Source organism: Castor canadensis, chromosome 14 (genome assembly GCF_047511655.1).
Source record: "Castor canadensis chromosome 14, mCasCan1.hap1v2, whole genome shotgun sequence".
Taxonomy (NCBI): Eukaryota; Metazoa; Chordata; class Mammalia; order Rodentia; family Castoridae; genus Castor; species Castor canadensis.
In genome coordinates this window covers 47,452,587-47,468,925 of record NC_133399.1, presented here as the reverse complement: position 1 = coordinate 47,468,925, position 16,339 = coordinate 47,452,587, and the positions used below count along the sequence as shown (strand labels likewise).

Here is a 16,339-nt window from a genome sequence, read left to right as displayed (position 1 = left end):
AGACGTGGCCATGGTCAGCTGAGGGTCCACGCTGTCCTCCTGCATGCGCGGTACCAGGCGCCGGGGCGAGCAGGGCCCCAGTCCTGGAGTCTCAGGCTGCTGCCAGCATTCTCAGCGCCAGGCAGGGGCATAAGTGTACTAGAAAATTAGACAAGTTTACTCAACTTTGTTCACTGCAAAGTGCCTACTGACAGGAGGCCGGCAGGGGGCGCCCTGGAGCAGCGCCTACACTGGAAGCTGGAGAAGGGCAGGGCCTCAGCACGGACTCCACGCCCACTGGCAGGCCTTGGCTTACTGTATTGGCCCCACAGCCAGGCAGCGCTCGCCCCACAAGCCCAGGCAGTCTCAGAAAGTGGGCAAGGTGATCAGCGTGGGGTGATGGCACTCCGGAGTAGGGCTTGGCAATGGTAGGTCCCTCTTCCTATCTGAGGAGCGTCCTGTTGGCCCGGGCGGTGGGGACGGGTCGGGAAGTAGGGGTGGGGGGAAATAGGGGAGGTGGTGGGGTCAGGCAGGACATTGAGTCAGGTTGCGGGGTCAGGCAGGAGGTGCGTCGGGCTCCCCCATGGGGAGGGACGGTCAGGCAGTGGGTCTGGCTGCGGGCAGCGGGGGTCAGGCGGGAGGTGTTTGGCTGCAGACGGCGGGGGTCAGGCGTGCGGTGCGTCGGGTTGCCGGGGTCAGCGGGCGGCGGGGGTCAGACGGGAGGTGCGTTGGGCTGCTGACGGCAGAGGTCAGGCGTGCGATGCGTCTGGCAGTGGACGGCGAAGGTCAGGCGTGCAGTGCGTCGGGTTGCCGGGGTCAGTTGGCAGCGTGGTCAGGTGGGAGGTGCGTCGGGCTGCCGGCATGGGGGGGGTGGTCAGGCAGTGGGTCTGGCTGCGGCAGCGGGGTCAGGCGGGAAGTGCGGCAGGCTGCGGACGGCGGGAGTCAGGCGGGAGGTGCGTTGGGCTGCGGACAGCGGGGGTTAGGCATGCGGTGCGTCGGGTTGCTGGGCCAGCGGGCGGCCGGGGTCAGACTGGAGGTGCGTAGGGCTGTGGACGGCGGAGGTCAGGCGTGCGGTGCGTCGGGTTGCCGGGGTCAGCGGGCGGTGTGGTCAGGTGGGAGGTGCGTCGGGCTGCAGGCCGCTGGGGTTGGGCAGGAGGTGTGTCTGGCTGCAAGCGGTGGGGGTCAGGTGGGAGGTGCTTCAGGATGAGCACGGCGGGGGGTCAGGTGGGAGGTGCTTCGGGATGAGCGCGGCGGGGGTCAGGCGGGAGGTATGTTGGGCTGAGAGAGGCGGGGGTTAGGTGGGATGTGCGTCGGGATGGTGGCGGTGTGGGTCAGGCTGGAGGTACCGGGGTGCGGGGGTCAGGCTTGCGGTGCGTCGGGTTGTGAGCAGCGGGGTCAGGCGAGCGGTGCATCGGGCGGGGGTCAGGCATGCAGTGCTTCAGGTGGCGGGGGTCAGGCGGGAGGTGGTCGGACTGCAGGCAGGGTGGGTCAGGCGGGAGGTTCTGCGGGCGGCGGGGATCAGGCATGCAGTGTGTTGGGTTGTGGGCGGCGGGGTCAGGCGGGAGGTGGTCGGGCTGCAGGCGGAGTGGGTCAGGCAGGAGGTACTTCAGGATGTGCTCGGCAGGGGTCAGGCGGGAGGTGCTTCAGGATGTGCGCGGCGGGGTCAGGCGTGCAGTGCTTTAGGCGGCGCGGGTCAGGCGGAGGTGCGTGTGGGGATGCTGGTGGCGAGTGCAGGCTGGAGGTGCATAAGGCTGCAGGCGGCAGGGATCAGGCGTGCGATGCGACGGGGTCAGGCGAGCGGTGCATCGGGCAGCGGGGGTCAGGCGGGAGGTGGTTGGGCTGCAGGCGGCGTGGGTCAGGCGGGAGGTGGGTCAGGATGCTAGCGGCGGGGGTCAGGCGTGCAGTGCGTCGGGTTATGGTTGGCGGGGTCAGGCGTGCGGTGCGGCGTGCGGCGGAGGTCAGGTGGGAAGTGCACAGGGCTGCGGGCATCTGGGTCAGGCAGTGCGTTGGGCTGCGCGTGGCAGGGGTCAGTCAGGAGGTGTTTCCGAATGAGGGCGGCGGGGGTCAGGCTTGAGGTGCGTGGGGATGCCTGTGGCCTGGGTAAGGCGGGAGGCGCACCGGGATGGGGGCGGCGGAGGTCAGGCGTGCGGTGGGTCAGGTTGTGGGCAGCGGGGTCAGGCGAGAGGTGCATCAGGCGGCGGGTGTCAGGCGTGCTGGTGCGTCCTGCCTCGGAGGTCAGGCGGGAGGTGGTCCGGCTGCAGGCAGCGTGGGTCAGGCGGGAGGTGCGCCAGGATGCGGGCGGAGGGGGTCAGGCGTGTGGTGCTGAGGGCTGTGGGTGGTGCATCCATCCGGCTGTGGGCGGCGTCGGTCAGGCGTCGGTGTGTCGGGTTTTGGGGGTCAGCGTGCAGTGCATCGAGTTGTGGGCAGCGGGGGACAGGCATGTGGTGTGTCGGGGTTCTGGGGTCAGCGTGCCCTGCATTGGGTTGCAGGCGGCATGGGTCAGCAGGCAGTGCGTTGGGCGGTGGGGGGATCAGGCGTGCAGTACCTCGGACACGGGGTGGGCGTCGCTGGGGTCCGGCCCCAGACCCCAGAGGAAGCACAGCCATGGATAACCTTGGAGCAGCACTGCGTAGAGAGCTGGTGGTCTTGGTGCAGAAGAAGCCTCAGAGCTCCAACTTGAAGCTTATGAACTCTGTGCTGTGGGGCAGGAACAGTTGGAAGGTGTTGCCCCGCCCTTGGTGCTCTTTGCTGGTGACAGGGGAAAGCAAGTCACACCTTCTCCTCCTGCCCTGAAGCCACTGCCTCTTCCCCCAGAACTGGTCTGAGGCTCAATGAGCCCTGACAAGGCTCCTGCTGCACTGCTGTCCTGGAGAGCAGCTCTGCGACCAGGGCTACTGTGGGTGCTTGTAGATGCTGTTTTGAGACCAGGTTTGTCACTGTGTTTCCCAGGGCTACAAATTCAGTACTATGATTTGGGGGTAATGATGGTATAGAAATGATGGTATAGGTCACATTGGTATTCAGAAAATTCTGAGGTTGAATGTGGAGAGATTATGAGGAACAAAATGAGAATGTTTTTAGCAAAATTGTGTATTATCTGAAATAATTGTTAGTAGTTGGAATAACTGTTTCTAATATTTGCTTTTTTACAGAATCATTTCAGAAAATCTGCAGATCATATTCTGTGGTGGGATGGATTCTTCTGAAGACTTGAGAAGTCAGCGTGGACATTTAAAACAAGAACTGTCATTTCTAAGTATGCTGACTGCTTTCAGTGCGAGAAATTCCTTCAGGAAGACAAGGACTACCAAGCTCTGAGAGGACAGAAAGGGTGAGCATTGTTTCAGTCCAGAAGAAGTTTTGAAGCTCACTGTATTATGCACAGGAACTTGGTTGTCAAACGTTGATTTAGGATTCTGCAAGTTCACTGTCACGGTGTACTTGTAAATGAAGGCATCTTTTGCACACCACATTTGCTCAATACTTTTTTTGTGGCACGAGGGTGCGAATTCAGACTTTGTGTCTGCTAGGGAGGCTCTCTAACTCTGAAGCCACATTCCAGCTTCAACACTCTTAAAGTTGCCTAAGGTAAATATTAACAGCACAGTGTCTTTAAGAACCTTTCTAGTCAAGTAAGTGGTATGGGATTTTTGTATTTTAACACAACTTTATTTATTCTTTTAAGTATTGGGAATTGAATCTAGGGCTTCATGCATGCTAGGCAAGTGCTCTACCACTTGAACCCTGCCACCAGCTTAATTTTGATTTTTTGAGACATGAGCTTGCTGTGTAGCCCAGGCTGGCCTCCTACCTCAGATGCTCGATTGCTGACATTATAGGTATGTGCCATTAAACCCAGATTTTAATTAATAAGTCTTACAATTTGTTGCTCACTCACATGAAAGCTGTCTCACTGTAGTGCACTATCATTACATATAGTCAATAAATGTTCAGCCACTGAAGCTTTTTCCAGAAGGAAGATATCTGGTCTTAAAGAATAAGTTTTATTGCCAAATGTCTATGGTGCTCTGACAGATAAGAGGTAGCTAATTTAACCTTGCAACTGGATAACTAGATATTAGGAACTTTGGTTGGACAAGAATTACAATATTTGAGCAGAAATCATTTTTGGAAGAGGTTTCTGATTTTTCTACTGAAATAACTCTTAGGAGAGGGAGAGGCAGCTCACTGCAGGGATATTTTGAATTATTTATAGAGATGGAGTGATGGAATTTAGAGACCTTAATTACTTGAAAGGAAGAGATGGGTGCTGAATGTACGGAGAGTATAGACTGGTGGAGTGGCTCAAGCAGTTAGAGTGCCTGACTACCATGCCTGAGGCCGTGAGTTCAAATTTCATTACCACTGCAAAAAGAAATAGAGTGAGGCTAGCCAGATGTAAAATTTCAGGGTCTTAAAAAAACTCCTGTAGCTAGAAAGGAGATTTCAGACAAAGATATTTCAAAAGATGAAATAATTTTCTACTCTATGAGTAGTATGTACTTATTTTAGCAAACTTGGAAAAGAATAAAACTTATAATAAAGAATATATATACACACTCACATACATTTTTCCCCTCTGTGCTGAGGATTAAACCCAGGACCTTTGCACATACTGGGCAAGTGTTCTACAACTGAGCTACATCTCTGACCCAAGAAGTAGTATTTTAAAGCCATCAATCAAAATAGTTGTGAGAATGATTAGTGATATAATTTGGCAAGAGGAGTGGTACTGGAAGAGAAGCATTTTGAGCAGTAAAAGAATGCAGTCTGATGCAAGTACGCAAGTGGAATCTAGATGTGAATAAACTGTGATTATACAGTTTTTTGTATCACTGGTTTTCAGACTTTCTTTTCTTTTTTTCACACAAAAAAGCCTGCCCTTTAAAAATACTTAGATGATATCACAAAAAGCAGAACAGCTGATGAGCTTCACAGCATAAAAATGCCTGAGAGCCCTGGCATTGAAGATTATATTCACCTGGGTTATGCTTTGTTACAAAATATAAAAAAAAGATTGGCAGGTAAAAGTGACTGTTCCTGAGGCCAAGTGATACAGCATTGTTCAAAATGGTATTTATAATTCTATTTTTTGACAGCTTTTTGACATACTGAGCAAATTGACAGACAAAAAGCTTGATCTGCATTTGATGTCATCACATGTTTACTTAATCAACAAATTCATATTGTGTCTGCCTGAGTCACTGGGTCAGGTGCTGTTGGAAAGTCAATAATTTGAAGTCATCTCTTTCAATTGACATAATTGTGCTGTTACAGTTCCTCTGGATTATTAATGAATACATTAGAAGCCAGTCAATCAAATAGTAGTATTTGAGGAAAGTATCCTTTGAGGCGGTTATGTTTTCATTTCTCCAAACATTGTTAGAATTGTTTAGGAATTTCCTTTAGTGCACATGATCATTGTTTTGAGTATCCTCAGTTTTGTTTCCTAATGAGTTGGGTTATAAAATAATGAGTTTGAAATTAAAAATTAAGTGTACCTGCATGTATTAACAATGTAAGAACAGTTTTTCATTTAATTTTTGTTTTTTTTCCAGTGCTGGTGATTGAACCCAGTTCCTTGACTATGCTAGGCAAGTAAGGCATTCTCAGATTCTGTTCTTTTTAAAAATTTCTGATAATCATGGTGTTTGAAGTCAGGGTCTCTTACTTGCATGGTAGCTGCTCTACCACTTGAGCCATACCCCTATCCCATTTTTCTTTTAGTTATTTTTCAGCTATGGTCTCTTGAGTTTTTACCCAGGGTGGGCCCTCAGACCTTGATCCTCCTCCCTATGCCACATCACACAGATTGGATTATTTTGGGGGTGGTGGGACTTGGGACACCAATTAGAAAACAGGCACACAATAACATGCTCAGCTTACTGTTTGAGATGGGGTCTTGCTAACTGTGGGATTTTATTTTGTAGTATTGGGGTTTGATCTCAGGGCATTGTAATTGCTAGGCAGGGAGTATACCATTTGAGCCATATCACTAGCCCAGGTCTCATTAACTTTTTGCTTTCCCTGGATTAGAACTGTGATCATCTGCCTACCAAGTAGCTGGTATTGCTACAAACATGAATCACTCTGCCCAGCCTCTGTTCTTAAGAATTTTTTTCATGACTTCTCAGCACTGTAACAATGAGGAGTGTTCTTAACCATTTTAAGAGCTCTAAAATTATATTGTGAAGCATGAAAGTGTGGGCTCCATATTTGATTATTTGGAAGAAAATTAGTGGTGTTCGCTAATTTTGTTAAAAATATACTCAATGCTTAAATTCTTTTTCTAAATTTCCTGAAGACTAGAGCTCTAAATAGACTTTTTTGGTTTTGGTGGGATGTTGGGACTGGTAATACTGGCATTGAAACTCAGGGCTTTTCACTTGCAAAGCAGTTGCTCTACCCTTTTAGCAACACCTCCTGTCAAAGTCTATAAATCATTAGATTAAAGAAGTACAGTGAACCCCGAAAAGAATAAACAGAGCCAAACCATCCAACACCAATCACTATATTGTTTAGGAATGGATCGGTATGTGATAAAAAACCCATAGTAATGTACCTGAAATTTGGGCTGTTTGCCCGTGACGTATACCTGCATTTCTCTCACCTCAGCAGGTAGAAACAGGAGGATCGCAGTTCAAAGCCAGCTCTTGCAAATATTTTCCACAAGCCTCTGTTGAAAATACTCAACGCACAGAAGGTGTGCTGGAGTGGTATGGTTTTTCTTTTTTGAAATATTGTTTATTGAGTACTGTTGTACTGGGTATATGTTGTTACATTTACAAAAGTTTTTTCCACTATGTCATAGTTAAAATCATCCCTTCCATCATTTTCCTTTATTATCTCCGTCCCTATTCCTGGAATAGTTTCACAGGTCTCATGTTTCCATTTTCATACATGAGCATGAAAGTCCTCGTTGGAGGACTTGCAGACAGACTAGTGAGGTGGAGTCTTCAAGGGATGAGCGCCTGGATTCCTGGAGACGTGGCCATGGTCAGCTGAGGGTCCACGCTGTCCTCCTGCATGCGCGGTACCAGGCGCCGGGGCGAGCAGGGCCCCAGTCCTGGAGTCTCAGGCTGCTGCCAGCATTCTCAGCGCCAGGCAGGGGCATAAGTGTACTAGAAAATTAGACAAGTTTACTCAACTTTGTTCACTGCAAAGTGCCTACTGACAGGAGGCCGGCAGGGGGCGCCCTGGAGCAGCGCCTACACTGGAAGCTGGAGAAGGGCAGGGCCTCAGCACGGACTCCACGCCCACTGGCAGGCCTTGGCTTACTGTATTGGCCCCACAGCCAGGCAGCGCTCGCCCCACAAGCCCAGGCAGTCTCAGAAAGTGGGCAAGGTGATCAGCGTGGGGTGATGGCACTCCGGAGTAGGGCTTGGCAATGGTAGGTCCCTCTTCCTATCTGAGGAGCGTCCTGTTGGCCCGGGCGGTGGGGACGGGTCGGGAAGTAGGGGTGGGGGGAAATAGGGGAGGTGGTGGGGTCAGGCAGGACATTGAGTCAGGTTGCGGGGTCAGGCAGGAGGTGCGTCGGGCTCCCCCATGGGGAGGGACGGTCAGGCAGTGGGTCTGGCTGCGGGCAGCGGGGGTCAGGCGGGAGGTGTTTGGCTGCAGACGGCGGGGGTCAGGCGTGCGGTGCGTCGGGTTGCCGGGGTCAGCGGGCGGCGGGGGTCAGACGGGAGGTGCGTTGGGCTGCTGACGGCAGAGGTCAGGCGTGCGATGCGTCTGGCAGTGGACGGCGAAGGTCAGGCGTGCAGTGCGTCGGGTTGCCGGGGTCAGTTGGCAGCGTGGTCAGGTGGGAGGTGCGTCGGGCTGCCGGCATGGGGGGGGTGGTCAGGCAGTGGGTCTGGCTGCGGCAGCGGGGTCAGGCGGGAAGTGCGGCAGGCTGCGGACGGCGGGAGTCAGGCGGGAGGTGCGTTGGGCTGCGGACAGCGGGGGTTAGGCATGCGGTGCGTCGGGTTGCTGGGCCAGCGGGCGGCCGGGGTCAGACTGGAGGTGCGTAGGGCTGTGGACGGCGGAGGTCAGGCGTGCGGTGCGTCGGGTTGCCGGGGTCAGCGGGCGGTGTGGTCAGGTGGGAGGTGCGTCGGGCTGCAGGCCGCTGGGGTTGGGCAGGAGGTGTGTCTGGCTGCAAGCGGTGGGGGTCAGGTGGGAGGTGCTTCAGGATGAGCACGGCGGGGGGTCAGGTGGGAGGTGCTTCGGGATGAGCGCGGCGGGGGTCAGGCGGGAGGTATGTTGGGCTGAGAGAGGCGGGGGTTAGGTGGGATGTGCGTCGGGATGGTGGCGGTGTGGGTCAGGCTGGAGGTACCGGGGTGCGGGGGTCAGGCTTGCGGTGCGTCGGGTTGTGAGCAGCGGGGTCAGGCGAGCGGTGCATCGGGCGGGGGTCAGGCATGCAGTGCTTCAGGTGGCGGGGGTCAGGCGGGAGGTGGTCGGACTGCAGGCAGGGTGGGTCAGGCGGGAGGTTCTGCGGGCGGCGGGGATCAGGCATGCAGTGTGTTGGGTTGTGGGCGGCGGGGTCAGGCGGGAGGTGGTCGGGCTGCAGGCGGAGTGGGTCAGGCAGGAGGTACTTCAGGATGTGCTCGGCAGGGGTCAGGCGGGAGGTGCTTCAGGATGTGCGCGGCGGGGTCAGGCGTGCAGTGCTTTAGGCGGCGCGGGTCAGGCGGAGGTGCGTGTGGGGATGCTGGTGGCGAGTGCAGGCTGGAGGTGCATAAGGCTGCAGGCGGCAGGGATCAGGCGTGCGATGCGACGGGGTCAGGCGAGCGGTGCATCGGGCAGCGGGGGTCAGGCGGGAGGTGGTTGGGCTGCAGGCGGCGTGGGTCAGGCGGGAGGTGGGTCAGGATGCTAGCGGCGGGGGTCAGGCGTGCAGTGCGTCGGGTTATGGTTGGCGGGGTCAGGCGTGCGGTGCGGCGTGCGGCGGAGGTCAGGTGGGAAGTGCACAGGGCTGCGGGCATCTGGGTCAGGCAGTGCGTTGGGCTGCGCGTGGCAGGGGTCAGTCAGGAGGTGTTTCCGAATGAGGGCGGCGGGGGTCAGGCTTGAGGTGCGTGGGGATGCCTGTGGCCTGGGTAAGGCGGGAGGCGCACCGGGATGGGGGCGGCGGAGGTCAGGCGTGCGGTGGGTCAGGTTGTGGGCAGCGGGGTCAGGCGAGAGGTGCATCAGGCGGCGGGTGTCAGGCGTGCTGGTGCGTCCTGCCTCGGAGGTCAGGCGGGAGGTGGTCCGGCTGCAGGCAGCGTGGGTCAGGCGGGAGGTGCGCCAGGATGCGGGCGGAGGGGGTCAGGCGTGTGGTGCTGAGGGCTGTGGGTGGTGCATCCATCCGGCTGTGGGCGGCGTCGGTCAGGCGTCGGTGTGTCGGGTTTTGGGGGTCAGCGTGCAGTGCATCGAGTTGTGGGCAGCGGGGGACAGGCATGTGGTGTGTCGGGGTTCTGGGGTCAGCGTGCCCTGCATTGGGTTGCAGGCGGCATGGGTCAGCAGGCAGTGCGTTGGGCGGTGGGGGGATCAGGCGTGCAGTACCTCGGACACGGGGTGGGCGTCGCTGGGGTCCGGCCCCAGACCCCAGAGGAAGCACAGCCATGGATAACCTTGGAGCAGCACTGCGTAGAGAGCTGGTGGTCTTGGTGCAGAAGAAGCCTCAGAGCTCCAACTTGAAGCTTATGAACTCTGTGCTGTGGGGCAGGAACAGTTGGAAGGTGTTGCCCCGCCCTTGGTGCTCTTTGCTGGTGACAGGGGAAAGCAAGTCACACCTTCTCCTCCTGCCCTGAAGCCACTGCCTCTTCCCCCAGAACTGGTCTGAGGCTCAATGAGCCCTGACAAGGCTCCTGCTGCACTGCTGTCCTGGAGAGCAGCTCTGCGACCAGGGCTACTGTGGGTGCTTGTAGATGCTGTTTTGAGACCAGGTTTGTCACTGTGTTTCCCAGGGCTACAAATTCAGTACTATGATTTGGGGGTAATGATGGTATAGAAATGATGGTATAGGTCACATTGGTATTCAGAAAATTCTGAGGTTGAATGTGGAGAGATTATGAGGAACAAAATGAGAATGTTTTTAGCAAAATTGTGTATTATCTGAAATAATTGTTAGTAGTTGGAATAACTGTTTCTAATATTTGCTTTTTTACAGAATCATTTCAGAAAATCTGCAGATCATATTCTGTGGTGGGATGGATTCTTCTGAAGACTTGAGAAGTCAGCGTGGACATTTAAAACAAGAACTGTCATTTCTAAGTATGCTGACTGCTTTCAGTGCGAGAAATTCCTTCAGGAAGACAAGGACTACCAAGCTCTGAGAGGACAGAAAGGGTGAGCATTGTTTCAGTCCAGAAGAAGTTTTGAAGCTCACTGTATTATGCACAGGAACTTGGTTGTCAAACGTTGATTTAGGATTCTGCAAGTTCACTGTCACGGTGTACTTGTAAATGAAGGCATCTTTTGCACACCACATTTGCTCAATACTTTTTTTGTGGCACGAGGGTGCGAATTCAGACTTTGTGTCTGCTAGGGAGGCTCTCTAACTCTGAAGCCACATTCCAGCTTCAACACTCTTAAAGTTGCCTAAGGTAAATATTAACAGCACAGTGTCTTTAAGAACCTTTCTAGTCAAGTAAGTGGTATGGGATTTTTGTGTTTTAACACAACTTTATTTATTCTTTTAAGTATTGGGAATTGAATCTAGGGCTTCATGCATGCTAGGCAAGTGCTCTACCACTTGAACCCTGCCACCAGCTTAATTTTGATTTTTTGAGACATGAGCTTGCTGTGTAGCCCAGGCTGGCCTCCTACCTCAGATGCTCGATTGCTGACATTATAGGTATGTGCCATTAAACCCAGATTTTAATTAATAAGTCTTACAATTTGTTGCTCACTCACATGAAAGCTGTCTCACTGTAGTGCACTATCATTACATATAGTCAATAAATGTTCAGCCACTGAAGCTTTTTCCAGAAGGAAGATATCTGGTCTTAAAGAATAAGTTTTATTGCCAAATGTCTATGGTGCTCTGACAGATAAGAGGTAGCTAATTTAACCTTGCAACTGGATAACTAGATATTAGGAACTTTGGTTGGACAAGAATTACAATATTTGAGCAGAAATCATTTTTGGAAGAGGTTTCTGATTTTTCTACTGAAATAACTCTTAGGAGAGGGAGAGGCAGCTCACTGCAGGGATATTTTGAATTATTTATAGAGATGGAGTGATGGAATTTAGAGACCTTAATTACTTGAAAGGAAGAGATGGGTGCTGAATGTACGGAGAGTATAGACTGGTGGAGTGGCTCAAGCAGTTAGAGTGCCTGACTACCATGCCTGAGGCCGTGAGTTCAAATTTCATTACCACTGCAAAAAGAAATAGAGTGAGGCTAGCCAGATGTAAAATTTCAGGGTCTTAAAAAAACTCCTGTAGCTAGAAAGGAGATTTCAGACAAAGATATTTCAAAAGATGAAATAATTTTCTACTCTATGAGTAGTATGTACTTATTTTAGCAAACTTGGAAAAGAATAAAACTTATAATAAAGAATATATATACACACTCACATACATTTTTCCCCTCTGTGCTGAGGATTAAACCCAGGACCTTTGCACATACTGGGCAAGTGTTCTACAACTGAGCTACATCTCTGACCCAAGAAGTAGTATTTTAAAGCCATCAATCAAAATAGTTGTGAGAATGATTAGTGATATAATTTGGCAAGAGGAGTGGTACTGGAAGAGAAGCATTTTGAGCAGTAAAAGAATGCAGTCTGATGCAAGTACGCAAGTGGAATCTAGATGTGAATAAACTGTGATTATACAGTTTTTTGTATCACTGGTTTTCAGACTTTCTTTTCTTTTTTTCACACAAAAAAGCCTGCCCTTTAAAAATACTTAGATGATATCACAAAAAGCAGAACAGCTGATGAGCTTCACAGCATAAAAATGCCTGAGAGCCCTGGCATTGAAGATTATATTCACCTGGGTTATGCTTTGTTACAAAATATAAAAAAAAGATTGGCAGGTAAAAGTGACTGTTCCTGAGGCCAAGTGATACAGCATTGTTCAAAATGGTATTTATAATTCTATTTTTTGACAGCTTTTTGACATACTGAGCAAATTGACAGACAAAAAGCTTGATCTGCATTTGATGTCATCACATGTTTACTTAATCAACAAATTCATATTGTGTCTGCCTGAGTCACTGGGTCAGGTGCTGTTGGAAAGTCAATAATTTGAAGTCATCTCTTTCAATTGACATAATTGTGCTGTTACAGTTCCTCTGGATTATTAATGAATACATTAGAAGCCAGTCAATCAAATAGTAGTATTTGAGGAAAGTATCCTTTGAGGCGGTTATGTTTTCATTTCTCCAAACATTGTTAGAATTGTTTAGGAATTTCCTTTAGTGCACATGATCATTGTTTTGAGTATCCTCAGTTTTGTTTCCTAATGAGTTGGGTTATAAAATAATGAGTTTGAAATTAAAAATTAAGTGTACCTGCATGTATTAACAATGTAAGAACAGTTTTTCATTTAATTTTTGTTTTTTTTCCAGTGCTGGTGATTGAACCCAGTTCCTTGACTATGCTAGGCAAGTAAGGCATTCTCAGATTCTGTTCTTTTTAAAAATTTCTGATAATCATGGTGTTTGAAGTCAGGGTCTCTTACTTGCATGGTAGCTGCTCTACCACTTGAGCCATACCCCTATCCCATTTTTCTTTTAGTTATTTTTCAGCTATGGTCTCTTGAGTTTTTACCCAGGGTGGGCCCTCAGACCTTGATCCTCCTCCCTATGCCACATCACACAGATTGGATTATTTTGGGGGTGGTGGGACTTGGGACACCAATTAGAAAACAGGCACACAATAACATGCTCAGCTTACTGTTTGAGATGGGGTCTTGCTAACTGTGGGATTTTATTTTGTAGTATTGGGGTTTGATCTCAGGGCATTGTAATTGCTAGGCAGGGAGTATACCATTTGAGCCATATCACTAGCCCAGGTCTCATTAACTTTTTGCTTTCCCTGGATTAGAACTGTGATCATCTGCCTACCAAGTAGCTGGTATTGCTACAAACATGAATCACTCTGCCCAGCCTCTGTTCTTAAGAATTTTTTTCATGACTTCTCAGCACTGTAACAATGAGGAGTGTTCTTAACCATTTTAAGAGCTCTAAAATTATATTGTGAAGCATGAAAGTGTGGGCTCCATATTTGATTATTTGGAAGAAAATTAGTGGTGTTCGCTAATTTTGTTAAAAATATACTCAATGCTTAAATTCTTTTTCTAAATTTCCTGAAGACTAGAGCTCTAAATAGACTTTTTTGGTTTTGGTGGGATGTTGGGACTGGTAATACTGGCATTGAAACTCAGGGCTTTTCACTTGCAAAGCAGTTGCTCTACCCTTTTAGCAACACCTCCTGTCAAAGTCTATAAATCATTAGATTAAAGAAGTACAGTGAACCCCGAAAAGAATAAACAGAGCCAAACCATCCAACACCAATCACTATATTGTTTAGGAATGGATCGGTATGTGATAAAAAACCCATAGTAATGTACCTGAAATTTGGGCTGTTTGCCCGTGACGTATACCTGCATTTCTCTCACCTCAGCAGGTAGAAACAGGAGGATCGCAGTTCAAAGCCAGCTCTTGCAAATATTTTCCACAAGCCTCTGTTGAAAATACTCAACGCACAGAAGGTGTGCTGGAGTGGTATGGTTTTTCTTTTTTGAAATATTGTTTATTGAGTACTGTTGTACTGGGTATATGTTGTTACATTTACAAAAGTTTTTTACACTATGTCATAGTTAAAATCATCCCTTCCATCATTTTCCTTTATTATCTCCCTCCCTATTCCTGGAATAGTTTCACAGGTCTCATGTTTGCATTTTCATACATGAGTACACAATATTTCCATCCTATTCACCCTCACAACCATTTACTAATAATCCTCCCTGCTCCCAATGTAACTAACCGCGAGACAAGACCAGGTTTACTTTCTTGTGTTGTGTTTTTTATTAGTTTATATGTTTGTGTTTGGTGGGACTGGGTCTGTTTTCTTCTTTTGAAAAAAAATGATATTTTTTTGTTTAAGATAGGTCTATAGGGAGTTTCACTGTGACATTTCCATGTACATACGTCTTATGATCCTAATTGTTTCATCCCTTCCTGTTGTCCTTTTTACTTTATTCCCCTTCCATTTCTGATGTATAGAAAATACATCAACCGACCGTATTCACATTCTTAACTTCGTTCTTTTAAATGTTCTCCCTCCCATTAGGGACACCCCGTCAGATTGAGTTGTTTTTCATAGCACTCTTTGTATATTTATTGGGCCTGTATTCTACATCTGAGAGAAAACATGCAGTGTTTGGTTTCAGAACCTGGCTAATTTCACTTAAGATAATCTCCATTTCCATCCATTTCTCTGCAAAGGATAAAATCTCATTCTTTATTGTGGCTGAATGAAATTCCATTGAAAATTCTTGTTTTTCTAATTTACAGATAAAAAGAAAGTTATGCAGTGACACAGATTATCAGGAAATTACCACATGGTTTCTGTTCAACTGGAATTTCAGATTCCACAAACTCAGGTGAGTTAAGGAGCATGTTTGATCAGAGATCTTTCTCTGTGAGATAAACAACTCCCATACCCCCGCTTCTAGCAGTGACTGAGTTGAGGACGAGTTCATGAGCCCTGGGTCCCTTAGCATGTATGTATCATTGAAGCATTTTTTGTCAGCACCCCAGCAAATGCACTGGTAGGATTTTTGCAGAGGCCATAGATGCTTTATTGCAGGGCAGATGTCAAGATGCCCCTGGGCTTTCAGTGTAAGCCCCTGAGTTTATGGAGCCCTCTTGGATGCCACCAGTAGTTAGCAGATGGGCCTGTCATCTTCCATGTGTTAGTTACCTATATGTGTGTAACAAATTCCTCCAACTTTTAGCATAGTAAACAAGAAAACATAATTCACTCATTTTCTGTGGGTCAGGCATTTGGGAAGTGCCCAGTTGAGCAAAAGTGACCCAAAATGTTAGTAGAATAGGAGAAGCCAAACTGACCTTATATGTCATTTAGACCAACCTTCTTATTTGATAGGGAAATGTATGCAGAGAGTTTGAATGATTACCTGTGCTGGTGCAGCTATTTTCAGAGGTGTTTGGAGCACAGGGCTCTGTTCCTCACATCTGCTGTTGGGTGATGCGAGTGTGATGTCAGTGCTATAATGTTTGTGAGGAGGTATGAGGTCATGAGAACTAACATGCATAGTCAGTCATTTGGGTGTTAGTTTGTGGGAAAACTGGCCGATTAAGTTTGGTTGTGTAACTTCTGTCTGTGAAGGTCAGTGAAATGAACACAATGATTAAAAACACTTTTTTTCCATTCCTGAGTTTTAACAAACTTACTGTAGTGGGGGTACATTGTGACTTTTGCCAAAGTTCTTATAATATGCCATAGTTGAATTAATCCCTCCACATTCTCCTTTATTCTCTCTCACCGTATTCCTGGAATTGTTTCATCACGTCTCATTTTTCCATTTTCATACATGAGTATATAATATTTATACCATATCCTACACCCTTTCCTTATATCCTCACCCCTCCCACAAGTAACAACTCCCTATACAGGACCTATTTTCCATTTCTGTTACCAAAAATCCCTTTTTGTGTTTATTTTGTTTTAGTGTGGGGGGCAGAACTGGGGCTTGAACTCAGGGACTCTACCTTGAGGCAGTTCACCAGCCCTTTTTTTGTGATAGGTGTTTTTGAGACAGGGTCTTGCAAACTATTTGCCCAAGCTGTGTTTGAACCAAGATCTTCCTTATCTCTCCCTTCTGAGTCACAGGGACTGCGGGTGTGAGCCACTGGTGACCCGCACGTTTTTGTTTGTTTAATTGAGATAGCTATACGGGATGTTTCATTGTGACATTTGCTCATACATATATAGCTCTATGCATATATATATATGTACACGTTATAACACAAATTGGGTCATTCCCTCGATTTTTTGCTTTTCTACTTTATTCTCCTTCTTATGGTAGTTTCCAAAGTTTTTAAAATTCTGCAATCCTCTACAGAAAGTACAACAACCATATTGACCTGGTTAACCTCCTCCTTTTACCCTCTCTCTCTCATAAATGAGCTCCCCTTAGACCTGTTGTTCATACTACTGCTTGTATGTGTGTCAGGTCTCTAGTGCATGTGTGAGAAAAAACATGTGGCCTTTGGTTTCCCCAACCTGACTAATTTAACTTAAGGTGATGTTCTCTAGTTCCATCCATTTACCTGCAAACAACAAAATTTCATGCTTATTTAAGGCTGAATAAAATTCCATTGTGTGTAAATGCCACAGTTTTGGATCCATGTATCAGTTGTGAGGCATCTTGGCTGTTT

The 16,339-nt window shown here is 48.7% G+C and overlaps 2 long non-coding RNA genes across 2 annotated transcripts; both read left to right on the top strand.

Moving 5' to 3' along the window:
- The first annotated feature begins 291 nt into the window (after positions 1-291).
- On the top strand, positions 292-6,656 carry LOC141416840 (uncharacterized). Its single transcript, XR_012441416.1, has 3 exons — positions 292-407; positions 3,132-3,310; positions 5,538-6,656. It is a non-coding gene; the product is annotated as an uncharacterized lncRNA (long non-coding RNA).
- Positions 6,657-7,253: 597 nt separating this feature from the next.
- On the top strand, positions 7,254-13,470 carry LOC141416839 (uncharacterized). The gene is made up of 3 exons (XR_012441415.1): positions 7,254-7,369; positions 10,094-10,272; positions 12,500-13,470. It is a non-coding gene; the product is annotated as an uncharacterized lncRNA (long non-coding RNA).
- The last annotated feature ends 2,869 nt before the right edge of the window (positions 13,471-16,339 follow it).